The sequence below is a fragment of the Microcaecilia unicolor genome, chromosome 4 (assembly GCF_901765095.1).
Source record: "Microcaecilia unicolor chromosome 4, aMicUni1.1, whole genome shotgun sequence".
Lineage (NCBI taxonomy): Eukaryota > Metazoa > Chordata > Amphibia > Gymnophiona > Siphonopidae > Microcaecilia > Microcaecilia unicolor.
This window is the reverse complement of record NC_044034.1, coordinates 6,030,383-6,049,787: the sequence shown is the minus strand read 5'-3', so window position 1 is coordinate 6,049,787 and position 19,405 is coordinate 6,030,383. Positions and strand designations below refer to the sequence as shown.

Here is a 19,405-nt window from a genome sequence, read left to right as displayed (position 1 = left end):
TGGAAGAAACAAAGTCAAAGAGATCAGAGAAAACATTTCCCAGGAAATAATGAGGAAAAACTGCTTCTATTCCCAGGAAAATAGCAGCAAAATTCACTATAGTCTGTTAGTGGGCTATAAATGCAATCTGACGAGAGTCTGACCTAGCAATTGTCTGTAATTCCTTCCTTTTCCAGTTAGTGCCTGACTCAGGCAGATCTTTTCCCATAGAAACAGGGCGTAGGTGATGATTGATGCCTTAACTCATAGTGCTTGTGTTTATGTAAGGGAATGGGACTTGATAAACCTCCTTTCTGTGTTTTGTTGCAACTACATTCAAAGCATACAGGTACTTATTTGGACATGGGGTAATGGAGGGCTAAATGACATCACAGGGAGCAGTGGGAATTGAACCCAGTTCTTCAGGATGAAAGTCCACAGCACTAACCACTAGGCTATGTAAGCATTATATGTCTTTAATTTAAAAGCTATTAAAATATATTTTATTGCATGTTATTGAAAATACAAAAATATATAGTTAAATTCAGGAATAAATAAGTCACAAATGTATAATATTAGCAAGAACAGTACAAGTACTACAGAGAAAGCAGGAGTGCAATGAGTGAATATTTATTTATTTATTACGTTTGTTTATTTGCATTTGTTTCCTGCACTGTTGTAAGCCACATTGTGCCTGCGCTTGTGGGGAAATGTGGGATATAAATGCGCTAAAATAAAGAAATAAATTACATTTGTACCCCGCGCTTTCCCACACAAAGCAGGCTCAATGCGGTAAAAATAAAGATAGCAAGTAACATATAAAACAAACAATATGTACAAAGATGATAAAGAATAATAATAATATCCAGAATCAAAGTATAAATATTGTCAGATAACAAATAACAAAGTGGCTGACCTTTGCAATTGATATACTAGTTAAATAATTATCTAAATTTTCCATGTTAACAGTTTACGAGATTTCTGGAAAGTACAACTTAAATTATGTTCATATTTCTTATACAATATAACCCAATTCCAGCACATGAGTTATCCTTCCAACGAATGAGTTTAAGGGCAACAGGTCCTGTTGGATTTCAGGGCCAATCACTTCTCAGGCTCTTTGACGTCACTCGACCAAAACGTCAATAAATAAGTCCACTGACCTGCCTCCTTCACATTTGCCAAATAAAGTTTATTTAGCGGGAAAAGGGGGCGGACCCAGAACGGGGAGGTTACCGCTTTCAAAATTCCAACCAATGGCCGTGGGCCGAGGTGTAGGTTGGGCCAGTCTGAGTGACAAGCCAGACGTCCACTGAGGAGGGAAGGGCCGAGGAAAGACGTCAGGGGCGCTCTGACGTCGCCTGTTTACCGTCGGTCGGTGCGCTGACGCAGTTTCCTTCTGGGGCTGCGCGGGCTGGGCTGGTCGCTCGGAGCTCGCGCGGGGTCGGCGGCTGCTGTGTGACTGAGGTGAGTAGCTGGTGAGGGGGGGGGGGGAGCGGAAGGCGGTGGTTTCGGGTGTGTGGTGGGGCCCTAATGGCGGGTGTGTGGTGGGAGCTCGACGACGCCCCTCCCCCCCCTCCAGGCCGGTGTCCTGGCCCGGCGGCCTTCTGCAAAGTTGGACGAGCTCTTCCTCCCCTCGAGTCCCTTCGCCCTGTCATGTGCTTTTTCCTTTTAGTACCGGTCACTCACCGCTGGTTACTGTGTCTGGGGACCCGGGTGGGCTCTTACGACTTCCCTTTCGAGTCGCTTTACGTTGAACAAGTTGTATTGGGCATAACTGAGGCATATTTTCAAAGCACTTTGGGAGGCTAAGTTCCATGGAACTTTGGGAGGCTAAGTGCTTTGAAAATGAGCTTGATTGCCACAGCAAGACCACTTTAAACCTAATCACCCTAATCACTCCCTCCCTCCCTCCCTTCTTCTTTCTTCCCTAACTTAAACGTAATATATCTGTTGTCCTGTAATGACAATGTTACAAAACTCTGTAAGCCACATCGAGCCTACAAATAGGTGGGGGAATGTGAGATACAAATGCAATAAATAAACCTTATGTCGAATAGGGTCTTATAGTCAATGACCTAAGGTATGTTACAATCCAATTTATTACTCAGGAACCTTCTTGCAATACCATAATTAATGTATTCTTCCTCATCATGTATGTATGCACAGGGTATATACCATGATCTGTACCACTACTACTACTTAGCATTTCTATAGCGCTGCCAGGGTTACGCAGCGCTGTACAAGTTTAGACAAGGGGAAGGACAGTCCCTGATCAAGCGAGCTTACAATCTAAAGGTAATAAGCTATGTAGTCAGTGTAGGTATCTGGAATGGGGAAGGTGGTTAAGCGCCAAAAGCAAGGGAGAAGAGATGGGCCTTGAGTAAGGATATATATATTATATATATATATTATGTTCCATGTATGTTACCATGTATGGGTGCACCTTAACGCAATACCATTTGTAATTCTGGTACCCGGAAATGGCAACCGCCATTACAGCAAATGTAAGCCACATTGAACCTGCAAATTGGTTTGGAAAATGTGGGATACAAATGCAATAAATAAACCTTATGTCGAATAGGGTCTCTCTATAGTCGATGACCTAAGGTATGTTACAATCCAATTTATTACTCAGGAACCTTCTTGCAATACCATAATGTATTCTTGCTCATCATGTATGTATGCACAGGGTATATACCATGATCTGTACCACTACTACTACTACTACTTAGCATTTCTATAGCGCTGCCAGGGTTACGCAGCGCTGTACAAGTTTAGACAAGGGGAAGGACAGTCCCTGATCAAGCGAGCTTACAATCTAAAGGTAATAAGCTATGTAGTCAGTGTAGGTATCTGGAATGGGGAAGGTGGTTAAGCGCCAAAAGCAAGGGAGAAGAGATGGGCCTTGAGTAAGGATATATATATATTATATATATATATTATGTTCCATGTATGTTACCATGTATGGGTGCACCTTAACGCAATACCATTTGTAATTCTGGTACCCGGAAATGGCAACCGCCATTACAGCAAATGTAAGCCACATTGAACCTGCAAATTGGTTTGGAAAATGTGGGATACAAATGCAATAAATAAACCTTATGTCGAATAGGGTCTCTCTATAGTCGATGACCTAAGGTATGTTACAATCCAATTTATTACTCAGGAACCTTCTTGCAATACCATAATGTATTCTTGCTCATCATGTATGTATGCACAGGGTATATACCATGATCTGTACCACTACTACTACTACTACTTAGCATTTCTATAGCGCTGCCAGGGTTACGCAGCGCTGTACAAGTTTAGACAAGGGGAAGGACAGTCCCTGATCAAGCGAGCTTACAATCTAAAGGTAATAAGCTATGTAGTCAGTGTAGGTATCTGGAATGGGGAAGGTGGTTAAGCGCCAAAAGCAAGGGAGAAGAGATGGGCCTTGAGTAAGGATATATATATATTATATATATATTATGTTCCATGTATGTTACCATGTATGGGTGCACCTTAACGCAATACCATTTGTAATTCTGGTACCCGGAAATGGCAACCGCCATTACAGCAAATGTAAGCCACATTGAACCTGCAAATTGGTTTGGAAAATGTGGGATACAAATGCAATAAATAAACCTTATGTCGAACAGGGTCTCTCTATAGTCGATGACCTAAGGTATGTTACAATCCAATTTATTACTCAGGAACCTTCTTGCAATACCATAATGTATTCTTCCTCATCATGTATGTATGCACAGGGTATATACCATGATCTGTACCACTACTACTACTACTACTTAGCATTTCTATAGCGCTGCCAGGGTTACGCAGCGCTGTACAAGTTTAGACAAGGGGAAGGACAGTCCCTGCTCAAGAGAGCTTACAATCTAAAGGTAATAAGCTATGTAGTCAGTGTAGGTATCTGGAATGGGGAAGGTGGTTAGGCGCCAAAAGCAAGGGAGAAGAGATGGGCCTTGAGTAAGGATATATATATATTATGATATATATATATTATGTTCCATGTATGTTACCATGTATGGGTGCACCTTAACGCAATACCATTTGTAATTCTGGTACCCGGAAATGGCAACCGCCATTACAGCAAATGTAAGCCACATTGAACCTGCAAATTGGTTTGGAAAATGTGGGATACAAATGCAATAAATAAACCTTATGTCGAATAGGGTCTCTCTATAGTCGATGACCTAAGGTATGTTACAATCCAATTTATTACTCAGGAACCTTCTTGCAATACCATAATGTATTCTTCCTCATCATGTATGTATGCACAGGGTATATACCATGATCTGTACCGTATATATTATGTTACCATGTATGGATGCACCTTAACGCAATACCGTTTGTAATTCTGTTACCCGGAAATGGCAACCGCCATTACGGCAAATGTAAGCCACATTGAGCCTGCAAATTGGTGGGAAAACGTGGGATAGAAATGCCACAAATAAATAAATATAGATATCAGCCACGGTTGCATTCACTACACCTAAGTGCTGGACACTGATCTCAAAATTTACACTTGCACCCCACCACCCTTCTTCCTTTCTGTATCTGCCAGGCGTTTTGAACACACAGCTTTCCAAACCCCTCCCTCCCCAAGCAAATACTTTCTCTCATTTAATCCTCCTCCCCTCTTCCCCCATTCTTTATCTCTGTTAATGGCTCTCACATCCTCCCTGTCTCCTTGGCGCGTAATCTTGGAGTCATCTTTGATTCCTCTCCTTCTCTGCGCATATTCAACAGATCTAACCTGTCGTTTCTTTATCTACAACATTAGCAAAATCCGCCCCTTTCTGAATACGCTACCAGAACCCTTGTCCACACCCTTGTCACCTCTCGCTTGGATTATTGCAATTTACTTCTCACTGGTCTTCCGTTCAGTTTCTGGCCGTGTCCTGGGGCTGACAACTGCTGTCTCAGTGGCTGGACTAAAAAGTGAAGTAGGAGGGTATGTACAATAAGAAAAAAATCCTGATAGCTGTGAATGAAGGCATGGGGTACCGAAGCCCAACAAAAACTAGCATCAATTGACCTAGAAGCTGAAAAGGAATAAGACAATGTCAGACCAATTAAAGGCAGAGGAACTGCATGTTTGGGGCTCTGAAAAGTTCTCAGATTAATTTATCATTTCTATACTCAAGGTCTGATTTCTTCTAAATAGGCTTCATTATGATCCCAGGATGCCAAGCAATTACTTACACTGGTAATAGACTGCTGTACAACTGTACATTCAATTAAAACAAAACAGAAAAAAAAATACAAACCAGACACACACATACACAAAAACAAATGGTGTACCCTAGCAGTATCAGGCAGTGCATTCTGAAGTCTAAACTAAACAACTACAGCTTGCATGTCACATCATTTGACATTCATTAAAGATATAGCGGAATTAAAGAAGGTTCAAAGAAGAGTAACCAAAATGATAAAGGGGATGGAACTCCTCCCATATAAGGAAAGGCTAAAGAGATTAGGGCTCTTCAACTTGAAAAAGAGACGCTGAGAGGGGGGATAAAACTGAGGTCTATAAAATCCTGAGTGGTGTAGGACAGGTAAAAATGAATCAATTTTTCACTTTCAAAAAGTACAAAGACCAGGGGCCACTCAATTAAATTACATGGAAATACTTTTAAAAAACAAATAGGAGAAAGTATTTTTTCACTCGAAGAATAGTTAAAGCTCTGGAATTCGCTGCCGGATGTGGTAATAGCAGTTAGCTTATCTGGGTTTGGACAAGTTCCTGGAGGAAAAGTCCATAGTCTCTTATTGAGATGGACATGAGGGAAGACACTGCTTGCCCTGGGATTGGGTTTCTGCCAGGTACTTGTGACCTGGATTGGCCACTGTAGGAAGCAGGATACTGGGCTACATGAACCACTGGTCTGACCCAATATCACTTTTCTTATGTTCACCTCTCTCCTCTCCAGTCTCTCCAAAATTCTGCAGCACGACTTATTTTCCGCCAAAACCGTTATACCCACAGTAGCCCACTCCTCAAGTCACTTCACTGGCTCTCTGTCCGCTTCCACATACAGTTGAAACTTCTCGTACTGACCTTTAAGTGCATCCACTCTGCAGCCCCCCATTACCTCTCCGCTCTCATCTCTCCCTACATTCCTTCCCGTGACCTCCGCTCACTGGACAAATCTCTCTTGTCGTCCCCCTTCTCCTCCACTGCTAACTCCAGGCTTCATTCCTTTTCTCTCGCAGCACCTTATGCCTGGAATAAACTTCCTGAGCCTGTACGTCTAGCTCCATCTCTACCTGTCTTCAAATCTATGCTGAAAACCCACCTTTTCACTGCTGCTTTTGACTCCTAGCCATTACTCATTTGCCTCCCCCCCACCCCTTGTTCCTTTTCACCCAATACTTCCCTCGCCCTTAATTGTAAATTGTCTTCTGTCTGTATTATTTAGATTGTAAGCTCTTTTGAGCAGGGACTGTCTCTCTGTGTCAGGTGTTCAGCGCTGCGTGTGTCTGGTAGCGCTATACAAATGCTAATAATAATAATTTAACGGATCCCTGCGAATGAGGGATTAATAAGTATCAATTCTTCATGAACCACTCGTCATAAGTAAATAATAACTTTAGAAATTGAAATCTCAACCAGTACTTATGAACCATTAACTCTCCCCCTACTTCCCCGTGTCTCCCTCCTTCTTCCCTTCTACCCTCCCTCCCCCCTACCTGAATCCCACCATTCCTCTTTACCCTGCCCTTCCTCCCAAATCCTGCAAGAGTCCCCCAATCAACAGCTTTCTATATTCTACTGGGCTCCCCATGGAAGATTATTCAGGACTTGACTGCATGCCTTTTGGGATATCTTGCTTAAATAAGCCCTCCATACTACTAAAAATCTTTGCCGCCTTCTAGGCGAGAGTCGTGCCCCATGAGATTCCCATAGCATGAGCTGATGATGTAACTTGTTCCTCCAGTACCAATAGGAGTTCTGTCTGTCGGATAACCGATGGTTGAGGATGCATTTTTTCCCTAGTATATATGCCTTACTTAAAAAAAGGCACTCGCCTTGCGTGCCTTCTGAGTCACTTTATTTTGTTGTTGCACTTTTTCTGACGAGCTGCCCTGGAACAGAAAGCGAGTTCAGGCACTACAGCTGGGTCTCCACGCTTCTCAGATTTGGCCTGTAACTCTGTAATTCTCATGTATAAGCCAGTGGGTACCGAGCCGTGTGTGTTAAACTCCAAGTCTCAATGTTCATTGTAGGTGAGTCAGCTGTAACTGAGGCACATATATGGGCTACATCTATTTTAGCCTCTCACTTTTTGTTGCTTAAGCAGGTTTCGGTATTGTAAGCTGATGAATAATATCTGTTGCAATGGCTTAATCACTGTAGTCACGGGTGATTGTTTATAAATGTTTTTTGTTGTTTTAGAATCCACCACTGAAAAAGAAACCATACATAGTAACATAGTAGATGACAGTAGATAAATACCTGTACGGTCCATCAGTCCGCCCAAGATAAACAAATTTATATGGTATGTGACACTTTATATGAACTAATTCCATCCGTTGCAAGGATATCTCCAGCTGAGGTTATGTAAGGTCACCGAGAAGAGTATTTACTCTTTTTTTTTTTTTTAAATAAAACAACCTGGTGGAGACTGTGGTTTGTGGTTCGTAAACTGCTGTAAGCAGTCTGGTTGCAGTCTTTACTGATTGTTACTTTATGTATGATGGAAATGAATTTGTGGCAGTTCTGTTGGGTATAAGTATCATTGTGTTTGGATGTTAAATCATTTACTAATTAAGCCTTTAGGGAAACCCACACACAGCCTTGATTGTGTTCAGTTGTAGTGAAATGGTATTGATTCTTTCCCTTCCTTTCAGTAAAATAGGAAGTGGAATAGTTTGTCTTGAAGCAAACATGCAATGCCTGGATGCTCAAAAGTAAATCCGAGCGACGCTAGAGGCCATTAGTTCTATACTAACGCCTGCATTTACCTGCACAGAATGTTCAGAGGCCTGGATTATGGGAACAAATGAGTGTGCACATGAACATAACAGGTAGCATGCCAGGTGTAGTTAAGCTTGTGTTAATGAGGTTATTTTGTATTCCTCCCCAATGCTCAGAAAAGAGTTCCCAAAAGAGAACTGCTTTACTGCTGCAAAAAATAACACCAAGTTGGAGCATGTTTTTGATTGCTTTTGGAAGTGGAAGGAAGCTTGTACAAGCTCCTAATCTCTCTGGTTGAGAGAAACAGCAGACCAAAACGAAAGCACACATTGGCGTCTGCTTCCTGCGTCTAAATATAAGCATCCAAGCTAAAAAAATAATGAAAACTGCTTATAGTTTGGCCACACAAAATAGAATCCAGTGTGTGCTTCATGTTCGGGTTTTACCAGATGCATGCTCACAGGAGCCGAGCTTACCATGAAACTCTTGTGTGCGTGCATGAAGCACAATCTTCCCACCAAACTCCCTAATGCTCAATGCTGTGAACGTCCCTATATTTGCATCTCGTTAGCGTTGAGCATTAGGATGAAGTTATTCTGCACTGTTCAGAACAGTGCTGGAGTTTTGGGGTGTAAGTATACATAAGTATTGCCATACTGGGAAAGACCAAAGGTCCATCAAGCCCAGCATCCTGTTTCAAACAGTGGCCAATCCAGGTCACAAATACCTGGCAGGATCCCAAAAAAGTACAAAATATTATTTATTTATTTATGTATTTATTTATTTATTGCACTTGTATTCCACATTTTCCCACCTGTTTGCAGGCTGAATGTGGCTTACAAAGACCTGTTATGGCATCACCATTTTAGGGTACAAAAGATACAATTGGTATTACAAAGATATCAAGGATAACAAGTCGATCTGATCAAGCAATTATAGAAAGAAGACAGAATAGGGAGAAGTGGTGATGTGTTGTAGTTATGAATTCTCGTGGTAGGCTTTGTTGAAGAGAGAGGTTTTCAAAGATTTGCGAAAGTTAGTTATTTCGTTAATTGTTTTCAAGTGATTTGGTAGTGCATTCCACAACTGCGTGCTCATAAAGGAAAAGCTGTACGCATGTGTTAGTCTGTATTTTAATCCTTGCAGCTGGGGAAGTGTAGATTAAGAAAAGTGCGGGCAGATCTTTTGGCGTTTCTGGGTGGGAGGGCCACGAGGTCAAGCATGTATGAAGGGGCGTCTCCGTAAATGATTTTATGAACAATTGTGCAGATCTTGAACACGATACGTTCTTTGAGTGGGAGCCAGTGTAATTTCTCTCTTAGGGGTTTTGCACTTTCGTATTTTGTTTTTCCAAATATAAGTCTGGCTGCGGTATTTTGGGCAGTTTGAAGTTTCTTGATGATCTGTTCTTTACAGCCAGCGTAAAGTACATTGCAGTAGTCCAGGTGACTTAGTACCATTGACTGTACCAGGTTTTGGAAAATAGCCCTTGGGAAGAAAGGTTTTACTCTTTTGAGTTTCCACATGAAGTGGAACATTTTCTTAGTTGTGTTCTTCACTTGGTTTTCAAGTGTGAGATTTTGTTCAATGGTAACTCCAAGAATTTTCAAAGAGTTTGAGACGGGAAGGGAAAAGTTTGGAGTGGTTATGGTGGAGAATTTGTTTGTGTTGTGAGGTGAGTATAAGACATTGTGTTTTTTTCTGCATTGAGTTTTAACTGAAATGCATCCGCCCAGGAGTGCAGGATTTGGAAGCTTTGGTTGATCTCGTTGGTGATTTCCTTTAGATCACGTTTGAACGGTATGTAGATCGTGACATCTGCATATATGTATGGATTAGGTTAAAGAGGGTTAGTGAAAGGGGGCATCCTTGGGGAACTCCATTCAGGTGTCCATGGGGCTGATGTCGCCACTTTAGTTATTACTTGGTATGATCTTGTTGTCAGGAATCCTCTAAACCAGTTAAGAACGTTGCCTCCAGCTCCAAAGTATTCCAGGATGTATAGTAGTATTCCATGGTTGACCATGTCAAAGGCATTGGACATGTCAAATTTATACTGCTTACCCCAGAAATACAGGCACAGGCAGCTCCTTGTGACTCTGGGCAAGTCACGTAACCCTCCATTGCCCCAGGTACAAATAAGTACCTGTATACAATATGTAAGCCACATTGAGACTGCCATGAGTGGGAAAGCGCGGGGTACAAATGTAAAAAAAAAAATAGTGGATTTTCCCCAAGTCCATTTAATAATGGTCCATGGTCTTTTCCTTTAGGAAGCCGTCCCAACCTCTTTTTAAACTCTGCTAAGCTAACCGTCTTTACCACATTCTCTGGCAATGAATTCCAGAGTTTAATTACATGTTGAGTAAAGAAAATTTTTCTCCGATTTGTTTTAAATTGACTAAATTTAAATTGTAGCTTAATTGCATGCCCCCTAGTCCTAGTATTTTTGGAAAGCGTAAATAGACACTTCACATCTACCCATTCAACTCCACTCATTATTTTATAGACCTTTATCATATCTTCCCTCAGCCGCCTTTTCTCCAAGCTGAAGAGCCCTAGCCGCTTTAGCCTTTCCTCATAGGGAAGTCGTCCCATCCCCTTTATCATTTTTGTCGCCCTTCTCTGCACCGTTTCTAATTCCACTATATCTTTTTTGAGATGTGGTGACCAGAATTGAACACACTATTCGAGGTGCGGTCACACCATGGACCGATACAGTGGCATTATAACATCCTCATTTTTGTTTTCCATTCCTTTCCTAATAATACCTAACATTCTATTTACTTTCTTAGCCGCAACAGCACACTGAGCAGAAGGTTTCAACGACGATACCTAGATCCCTTTCTTGGTCCGTGTAGGATTCTATATGTTTAGGACAGTATACTAATTTTGGGTGAATCTCTTCTTAAAGGTGGTTGATCATAATAACTGTCAGTGGAATAATAGAAAATGTGTTTCTCTGTGGAGTTTTGCATGTTTTTTTTTTAATCTTAGCAATGTTTTTTTTTGTTTTTGTTTTTTTGCTAATAGAAACAGGCTACAATTTAAAATAGGGTAAACAAAATATTGCTACAAGGACTCATATATTGTTATCAAAGAAGATCTTAACAGCCTTTCTGGCACTCTTCTAAAAGTCTTCAGGGTTTTTTGATAATTTACAGTCTTTGATTTTAGCATGAGCCATCATGTGTGGCCAGTGGGCCCTTCCTGAGAATTTTAGGGAAAGAATTGTAATCTAATGCACATAATCTTGAACTGCTGAGGTTTGGTGGATATGAAGTCAGATTTTTAGAAGAGATTATCGGATTTTGATGAGTTAAGTCTTGCTATGGGAGACTAAAATATTAATGCAGGTCACATGCGTAGGGATTTCTCATTATGTAGCCCACTAGAAACAATTATTGTGGCCCACTGTTGAAATGTCTAATCCAGGTGCATCCAAGTTAATATGGGACTAGAAAATATGAACATAAACCCCCAAAGGTTTTGTAGGATTGAGGAAAGAACCTCTTTTTGTAAATGGCATTGTGTAAGTCTTTGTAGTAACACTGCTTCTTTTTTACTGTTTGTATTGTATATTTAGTTCAGTGCAAGCTCAGTGAACTTGGTATAATCTTCTGAAGTATTTGATATAGTTGAATATCTATCATGCCCCTTCTTCCAGAATGTAAAGGATGGTCACATATAGAAAACTGAGTATGGGGAGAGGGAGGAGGGAGACTCCGAGGAAATGAAGTAATGCATTGGTATTGAGAGAGTGGTAAATGCCTGGAATAGCCCGCCAGCTGAGATTATAGTCTTAAGACTTGTAAAAACTGAAGCATATCTTCTACTACTACTTAAATAGGGTAAGTGATTAGGGACTAGAGTGGTATGTGAAATAGTATCTGCACTGTAATTTATCTTTTCTGGTCTTGGAAGTGTACAGACTTGTTAAACCTCCTGCGGACCCCTCCTCCACCTTATGAGCTGGCATGGTAAACCAGCAAAGGGTGATGATAGATCTTATACTCGAAATAACCAAATACTGTCCTCAAATCATATAAACATCTCACTTGAAATCATAACAGAGGTAGGAGGAAAAGCATCAAAGAGCTCCAGGCATAAACACTCTTGGAACTGATCAACTCTTCATCATCAGCATAAAAACCTCCATACCAGTTTTATAAATTATTCACAGTTTTTATCACACTATTAAACTCATTCACAATTGAGATATTGCAATATTACATTTATCTAATCCTCTCTTGCCACCAAGGTATTCCCAGACCGACATTGGCCAGCTTTTCTAATTTCTTGCCGCCAGACTTTTTGAGTGATAATATAAATATACCCTGACCTTAAAACAGCGAGAGCAAAATGTTGGCCAACATCTGTCTGGGAATGAGGTTTTTATGCTGCTGCTGAAGGTGTTTATGCCTGTATATTCTTTATTTTTGTAGTCTGCCTTGAACTCTTTTGGGGATTTGTTGGACTTTAAATCAGATTAGCTTAGATTTAGAGTCTTATTTTCAAAGCACATAGTTATATATTACTATGTATGTTTGTAAGACTTTGTGCCTGAAAATGAGCACCCCAGTTCTTTATAGAAATAAATATAAAACCAGAAACAACCCCTTCATCACCATGTAAATGTTCCTTGTTGTATGCTTCTTTTATAGATAATGCTTTATTGGCTTTAAATCAGTACATTTATCAAATGGTTAACATAAAATTTAGAACCATGTACATAACTGTCACTTGTCTTTACTGTTTTTTTTTTTTGTTTGTTTTACCTTGTTCATGCACAGCTGGGTAATAGTTTGGATTCTAGCTGAAGAGTCAAAATCATGCTTCATAGTTATCTCTAATATTCTTTTTAAAGTAAACACATAGTTGAATTAAAATATTTAATGGTGATCACTAAAGGCAATGTGTGTCAAACTGAAACAGGTTCAAAGCCTTACAATGATGTGGAAAAAAATCCCCCCATTTCCCTCTATTGCATACATGTTACACTGCATGGTTTCTGAAAATGTAATGCTGGACATAGGGAACCTGAGTAAACACATAACACATCTTAATTTATTAAGGAACGCAGTTATCCAACACACATCACCCATATGGTAAACTTAAATACCCCCAAAACTTAATAAACTTTAGCAGCAATAATTGGAACTAAATGCTTCCTTTTATTTGAGGTTAGTCTTTCATGTTGCTGTTGAGGAATTTATATAAAACAGGGAGTAAATGTAATTAACAACTGTAATCCAAAATTAAATTGAGTCAATGGTACAAGTCAATGCTACATAAAAAAAAATCTTTCTTTTACATACATTTTTGTAATGTTTTAGAAAAAAAAAAAAAAATTAAATGGAGTGCTCAGTTCACACAATGCAGTCACCATACAATGAGACTAACTAGATGAGAACCATCGCACAACTGTTCTCATATCAAATAATAGCAGAGTTGCCACACATAGCTGTATCACCATTAAATCACAGTATCAAGCATAATTATATATATGTGTGTGTGTGTATCAATACTAAGAATATACTGTACTAGTTTTTATCTTTCTGTGAGGGTATGTTTAAGGACAACTGATCGTTTATCGACTAGTTTGGGATTTTGTGGGAGCTAACTAGATACTTTGATTTACTTCTCATTGTGCAAATCAAATTTTGCCATGTACTGATTGACATAGAAACAAAGATAAGTACAGTACATTCTGTTCCTTAGCGTCAGCAGCAGATGAATCTGGAGACAAGTGGATTGTAACCATTTACCAGCAACTGGAGTTAGAGAGCACTAATTTGTACTCTCTTATTGGACGGTTTGCTCCTGGATTCCTAAGTATTCTCTGTCTCCAGCAGGCGCAGCCAGTTTCTGATACAGCATTATAGCTTCCTGGGATATCCTTAGACCCTCCAGCTATGCAAACCGCTATTGGGTCCATGCGGCCTCATTTAGACTCCATTTCTGACTGGGGGGGGGGGGGGTCCTCACAGGAAAATTTGTGCTGTTCCTCTCCTCGTGGAATTTGGAAGATCTAGAGGAGGGGGAGCTGGTTGGAGAAAAAACAGATGATCCCATGGCAGTTTGGATATTCCATAAGGAGGAACTCTCGACCTTCTTTACTAAAGTCTTGCAGGCTTTATATATTTCGGCCCCTGAGGTGCAGCCAGTTGTGGCAGTGAATCTGAAGATGGCTAGTACCCACAGACCACTGAAAGCTTTTCCATTTCGTAAAGCTATGCAGGAACTTATTTCTGTGCAGTGGATTACATCGAAGGCAATCCTTCGAGTGGCCAAGGCTATGCCTCTCCTCTGTCCGTTGGCTCAGAGGAGCTGGACTGTTTGACGTTACTGAGAGTAGATGCTTTACTGGCAGCAGTGATAAAAAAAGACTACCTTACCAGTTGAAGGGGCCATAGCTCTTAAGGATGCCCAGTACCGCAAGCTGGACTTGACCTTAAAGCTTTAATTTGAGGTCTCAGCTCAGGCTCTATGGGCAGCAGTCTGCAGCTCTTAGGCAACCTGTGCGTGCCTTTTGTGGGTCCAGCAGGCGGCTGATGCCATGCTGGAGACCAGGTTTCAGCCTCCCTCAGAGTTTCCAGATGTGGAGACCGGACTGGCTAATTTGGTGGATGCCTTGTATGACTTGGTTTGTTTATTGACCAGATCTTCCTGGCTGTAGTATCATGCCGGTTGTTGTGGCTGCACCATTGGGTGGCAGATGCAGCATCCAAGCAAAGGCTGGTTAGACTGCCTTTTAAGGACAAGCTTTTATTTGGTGAAGGATCTTGGGGATTCAAGGCCTGTGCTTTCAGGAAGACTAGTCAGCTTAAGATTCGGTTCAAGGATAACAAAAAAAAAATACTGTCTGAGATTCTCTGACTTTTCTCAGTGGTCTCAGAATCAACAGAAGCAGTCCTTTTGTTTGGACCTGCACCCCGGGGATTCTTCCTGTAGAACTCCCTCTGTCCCAAGACCACATCCTGAGCATAAGGGGATGGCTATCTCTCCCTTTTATGAGGAGTGGGACAAGATCATGTCGGACCAGTGGGTCTTGGATCTTATTCGAGACGGTACAAATTACAGTTTTCCTCTCCCGTTGCAGATTCTCCTCATGCGCAGGCGGTGGTGCAGGGCATCTTGTAGCGTCTGCTTCAGTTGGGGGCTGCTGTTCCTGTCCTGTACCAGGAGTGGGAGATGAGGTTTTCCCATCTATTTCATGGATCCCAAAAAGGGTCCTCTTCCGTTCAGCCTTGGGCCTCAAGGGAGTCAACTGCTGTCTTGAGGTCTGTCATTTTTGTATGGTGACCGTCCGATCAGTGACTGCAGCGGTTCAGCTAGAGGAGTTTCTATTGGCATTGGACCTCAAAGAGGTATATTTGCATGTGCCCATTTGGCCTGCCCATCTGTGTTTCTTTCGCTTTTCCTTGCTGGGCCAACAATTTCAGTTTCATGCTCTCCCTTTTGGACCGTTTTGAAGGTCATCGTGGTAGTGGTTGCGGCATTGCAGGAGGAGGGCATCAGTGTCCCATCTGTACCTGGACGATTGGCTTAATCAGGGCGTTGTCTCAGTGGGAGAGTGTTAAGGGTGATATCCAGGATCATGGATATCTTATAGTTTTTTGGATGGGTGATCAACTTGAACAAGAGTTGGCTCATTCCTTCTCAGTCTCTTGAGTATCTTGGTGTTCTTTTGACACTGTTCAGGGCAAGGTGTTTTTGCCCAACCAGCGCAGGGACAAGCTGCAGACTCAGATTGCTCAAATACTACAGTCTTCCGCTCCCAGAGCATAGGATTATATGCATATACTGGGGTCCATGGAAGTGACGTTGGAAGTGGTATCATGGGCTCGGGCTCATATGAGGCCCTTACAGCTCTCACTATTGAGTCGGTGGTCTCCAGTTTACCAGGATTATGAGCTATACCTCTGGTGGCTTCTGTTAGCGAAGGCCAGCTTGACCTGGTGGTTGTGGATGGACAGTGTGACTCGCGGAGTCTTGTTGGCCACTCCCAATTGGGTGGTGATCACCGATGCCAGCCTCCGGGGGGGGGGGGGGGGGGGGCACATTGTCAGTCACAACATGCATAAGGTAGTCCCAATGGTCGATCAATCATTTGGTGCTCCGGGCGGTGCATCTAGCCCTTTGAGTGTTAGTATGCCTACTGGAGGGAGAGCCAGTTTGGGTACTCTTGGCCAACATGATGGCAGTGGCTTACATTAACTGCCAGGGGGGTATTTGCAGCACTGCGCTGGCGCGCAAAGCAAACTCGCTGATGAGTTGTTCGGAGCAGCATCTCTCCCAGTGGTGGCCCACATAGCAAGATAGCAGAATGTAACAGTTGACTTCTTCAGTTGGCACAATGTGAACGTGGGGGAGTAGGACCTAATTTCTCCTTCCTTAGTGTCCCTCCAGACCGGCCCAGAATGACTGATGGGGAGTACCAGAGCAGTAAACCACAGGAGAGACCTGGTAAGCGAAAAGACCAGATGCACCTGGACTTCTGTCCAACTATATCAAACAAGTAACGATGTCCAAGACACCCGAACACTAGAGCTCAGTTCCTGCCACATGGGCTACAGAAGAGCAACCAGATGCAATTCTGTCAAACTCATGAGCTTATCTGAGCACTAGAATACCAAAACCTAGAATATGCCTAATCAGAGTCGCCAAAGAATGCTCCTGTCAATTGGAGACCTGAATCCTGTTTGTCCTAATTAGATTGTAAACTCTGTCGAGCAGGGACTGTCTCTTCATGTTAAAGTGAGGAGGGTTATGCAACCACATGAGTGGTCTCTCAGCATGAGCGTTGCTTGCAAGATATTCTGAGTGTCAGGCACCCCCTCGGTGAATCTCTTTGCTACTCAGTTCAATCATGAAGTCCACCAGTACTGCTCCAGGTCTACGAGTGTGACACATATGCAATAAAGAAAATCAGGGGGGTGCAACCTTTTCTCATCACTATACATGTAATATGGACTGACCACTGTCACAGGATCTGTCACAGGATTCTGGTGTCAATTGGCTTTGGTCTGCCCCAGTATAGCTTTTATTATGTCCTTGCTCCCGTTCATAAATCTTTGCAGTATAGGGCTGATTGATTTCTGTAATATACCATTTTGAGTGCTGTTAGTTACCAGAAGCCTGTATCTAGTTTTATCGCCAAAAGTTCCTTTCAACTTTTAGGTTTCCTGGCCTTTGGAATGTTTATAGCACCATGAGTCTTCATTTGTAGATTCCAGCCCCCTTCTATGTGCTCCTACTTTCCTCCGTATAAACTTTCTGTCTCTAGCCCTATTGTTACAGCCCTGGTCTTCCTGGTGGAGGGGTACAGGTTGTCCTTTGTACTAGCCAGTAGATATGTTCTTATCAGTGTATAATGGCTGAGAGTCCCTTTCCACTGGAGATTGACCACTGCCAGCCTATGCTTGATGTGGTTCTTTAGAGACAGTTCTTTTGAATGAATGTGATGTCCACCTTTGAGGTGCCCTCTCTATGTTGGAAGGCTTTCTGATTGCCAGATCTGAGAGGAGTTGAGTTCTGAAAGTTTCACATGAGCATTGTTATAGATGTTATATTCCAAATAACTTCTGAAGAACATTTGGAACAATAAATATCTAGATGAGTGGAAAGTCATTACACTGAAGTTCGTTAGATTGTTCTATCCAGTGGTGAGGATATTTTCTATGTAATGTTTTTTTTGTGTGTGTTAGGGTGGTTAACTGTGCATCACTTGCATGTTCTATATGTAGTTATAGATGATGGGGAGGGGAGGCATTTTTAATATTTGGAAATGAACATATCTAAAGAAAATGTACAGATTTTGAAGGGTGTCAGCTGCTTGATGTAGGTGTCTAAAAAATAATTTGGTCCATTATGACACATGAACTTGAGTCATATCAGTAGCTTGGGACATTCAGAAATGTAGCTGATCTGAATGCTGCATCCTGCTTAGTGAAAAATACTCTTTGGGCTCTTGAGACTGGAAGAACATTGACGCTTTTTCAGAAAGTTTGAGATATCTCAATTCCCAAAGGAATTTTTCCGAGAGTCTTATTGATGAGTGCATGTGTTTAAGGCTGAAGAAGTAGAACATGTAACAGTGCTCACAATGCCTATCTTGTTTCAGGAATGGCTTAAGGCAAGTATGTGAGAAAAGGTTTAAGGCTGTCTGTAAAACTGAGTGTTTTCTGGCAGGCATATCTACTTAAATTGGGCAGCAGGGTCCTTTTAATATCAAACGTCATACTTGCTTGATTTGCTTTCTCGCACCAAAAGAAAACAATGTTGGAAGAAAATGTGTTAGGTCTCCTGTTGGAAAGCAGTTTGAGCCTTTCTGACTTCTACCTTGACCTTATTTAGGTAGTAACTGAGGCTTTTACTTTAGTCCTCAACTCAATTGCTGTGCAGTGGAAGTCTCCAGTTATTCCCTGGGCATAAGGTGCTAATTGCGCCTGTAATTGCTCCTGAATGTAAGTTCTTCTGAATACTAAGTAATTGCAGTAGTCTGATTTCATGTAAATCAGTACTTTTTGACATGTAAAACGTGCATTTTACATAGTTTCTATGTGTATGTAATTTTCTAGCTTCCCTCTCTTTTTACCACACCTACTGTTATAAATTGAAATAAGTTGTAGTGCTGATATGTTGATTTTAATGATTGTGAGAACTCCTTGCAAGCATCATTGGTCTTCCAGCAGCTGAAGGAGGCTTTTGGAGCTGCAGGGTTATGGCTTAGGTCAACACCTTTTTGTTCCAAAAATGCATAGAGATGGGAGACTGAAACTATTCTAGAGAAGATTAAGATGTGCAGAAAAGGAACTAACAGCCAAGGCCATTTCAGTAATATTCCCAGCAGTCTAACTCTGAAGCAGCAGTATACTTAAGTGTTATTTGATGCTTTCAGCATGGTGAAAAAGTTGACTGACTAATTTTAAACCAAAACATATTGCAAAGCTTGAGAGAGAAGCTCTGTAGAAAACAAAGTAATAATGTGGCCAGTAGGCTTTATCTCGTGGAACTCTTGGTTATAGGTGGATTGAGCTGTGTTCACTTGACACAAGCTTGTCCAATGGCACCTCTAGACTGACGGCTAGGAGGTGCTGGGAGGGCAAGGGGAAGAATACACACCGGGGCCTTTTTAAAGTTGGGAGGAGGAAGGGGCTTTATCATGTGGTGGGTGAGGTTGACAGACTAGGAACTGATGCAGAAAGTTATTGGGTTGGGGCAGTAGGGGATTTCACTACCTACCTAGCTAGCTCTCTTGGCCAACCTTTCTACATACCTTAGAAAATCTTCTTGCATTGTACACGCCTCAAAACCGTCTGTTTACTTGAGGCCATTATGCATTTCGCTGCCATGCACATTTCCATCCATTTTAATAGTGTGGCTGTCTTCAAATTAACCCAAACTCGATCCCTCTTTGCATTGCTCAGCTAGTAAAGTGGATGTACAATCTGCGATTAACAGCATGATTAGACTTATAGTAGCTTTCTGCATCGG

At 41.7% G+C, this 19,405-nt stretch overlaps 1 protein-coding gene across 2 annotated transcripts in view; it reads left to right on the top strand.

Annotated features, from left to right (window-relative positions):
* The first annotated feature begins 1,354 nt into the window (after nt 1-1,354).
* Nucleotides 1,355-19,405, top strand: part of NUP98 (nucleoporin 98) — a 215,734-nt gene continuing 197,683 nt past the window's right edge. For both annotated transcript variants that reach the window (XM_030199826.1, XM_030199825.1), the window contains exon 1: nt 1,355-1,446. The gene's annotated coding sequence lies outside the window, so the exon portion shown is untranslated. The remainder of the gene's footprint in view (nt 1,447-19,405) is intronic.